Source organism: Monopterus albus, unplaced genomic scaffold (assembly GCF_001952655.1).
Source record: "Monopterus albus unplaced genomic scaffold, M_albus_1.0 scaffold99.1, whole genome shotgun sequence".
NCBI classification, from domain to species: Eukaryota; Metazoa; Chordata; class Actinopteri; order Synbranchiformes; family Synbranchidae; genus Monopterus; species Monopterus albus.
In genome coordinates this window covers 1879594-1881683 of record NW_018127979.1, presented here as the reverse complement: position 1 = coordinate 1881683, position 2090 = coordinate 1879594, and positions in this window count along the sequence as shown.

Genomic DNA, 2090 nt, shown 5'->3' with positions numbered 1-2090 from the left:
ACATGAAAATGAAGCTGTTGTTTTGTGTTCTGCCTTTTTTTTTTATTTTTCTGTCTTGTTTTGTTTTGTTGCTAGGTTTGTGGGTGTATGTAAGAAATAAAATTTAAAAAACGAAAGTCCATTGTTGTCAGACATATTTTACAGTTGAGGTCACAAACAGAAGTCATTTTCTTCTAAAACACATCATCAGTTCAAATCATATTTATGAGCAGTTATCATAAAATTAAACATAAATATTTTTAACTAGCTGCCATTATAAAGACTAATAAGCCATCGCAGTGACGACCTCTGCTGGATAGCTGAATATTTTGTGAGACACTTTTGACCAGACTCAAACCTCTGAATTGAGACTGTGCCACTCGGTGGTCACAATGTGCCATAACAACAGCTTGATCATAATCTGAGTGGCCCAGAAAGCAGTTATTACTAAAACACATGCATGTCAAAATATGCTGATTCTTTTTTTTATAGTTTTGAGCTTACCTTTATATGCCACATGACGATATGCTTAACATGCCAATGTTTGCTAGAATTTTCTTCAGCACAGCTTAAATTTTTTTGACCTGACAATTATTTGTACATTTTGACATGCAACATCAGCATGTGTGAATATTGACTCCTGAGGGTTAAATGTATCCGAGTTACACTACTATCACTACTCAAGAGAAGTTGTATCAGAAATAAAAGTACTTGTTCTGCAGTATAAATATCCCCTGTGATGGACATTATTAGACTGTTAATACTGATGCATCAATGTGTAAGCAGCATTTTGCTGTTGTAGCTGGTTTGAGATGGAGCTAATTTGAACCACTGTGTGTATAGTCCTGTAGTATAGTCCGGCGGTCCCCAACCTAGGGGTCGGACTAATATGATAAATGAGAGAGGAAAGAAGAAAAAGAGATTTTTCTCTTGTCTTTGTTTTTTGTTAAATTTTGAAGAATGTTACCTGTTTGGGCCTCAAATACTTTAGAAACCATCTGAGAATTTAAGGGAGCAAATGTCTTCTTAGTAAAACTGCTAACAGCTCATAAACATTTGAAACATGACAACAAGGAGCCCCACCTAGATACTGTATGAATGTTTTTGTAAAGGGTCAAAAATATGGAGAACAATTGTTTCTGATGCATCAACGTGTTGTATTTTATAAACTTGTTGAATATGCTTCTGTGTAAAACAAGACAATTAACAAGTTACTAACTTGAAAGTGATAACTAGTAACTAGTAACTAGTAACACATTTCACCACTGACCTTAAGTATGGATCTGCCCACCCCCATTACACTGCCTATAGTGGATTGTTTACACATTTATCTTGCTCCATTCTTCTGTTAGAAACAGTGTCTGTCATCAGCACACACTCTTGAGTAGCCTTAAAAGTTTCACGGATTGATGAAATCTCTGGTCTCCAGTCTCCTCTGTCATGAAAGTGAACAAATTCAAACTTATGAAGGACATAAACCAGAGACCACGTGGCAGAAGGTTATAAATAGCATCAATCTGTTGTAGGAAATTAAAGGAATTTCCTGCAAATGTTTGAAATCTCAACATGCAGCTATTTTTGACTGGTCAGCTCGAGAAGGTCAACAGATGCAGGGGAGACCTGATTGGTATTCTAACACACTCAGCTGCAAAGAGAAGCTTGGACTTCAAAGAATTTAACTTATGACCTGACAGCGACCACAGGGTCGAGAGTTTCCATGGTGACTGCAGCTGAATTCAGGACTCTCACTGTTGAATCCAAAGTATCCTCAAGATCAGATAACCTGGCTCTACAGTATTTTCACACCATCAGTGATTGGAATACATTTTATTTAAGGTGTTGCTATAACCACTTTTGCCACAGATCTTGTTATAAGTCATTTGCTCTACAGTGTCTCTATAAGTGGGCGGCATGTCGCCTCAAAGCAAGAAGGTTCCGGGTTCAAGCCTCGGCTGACCCAGTGCCAGTGGGTGTGTGTGGTTGTCTGTCTCTTAATGTCAGCCCTGTGACAGACTGGCGACCTGTCCAGGGGGTACCCCACCTCTCACACAATGTGAGCTGGGATTGGCTAAAGCCCCCCCTGACCCTCCTCCGGACAAGCCAGATAGATA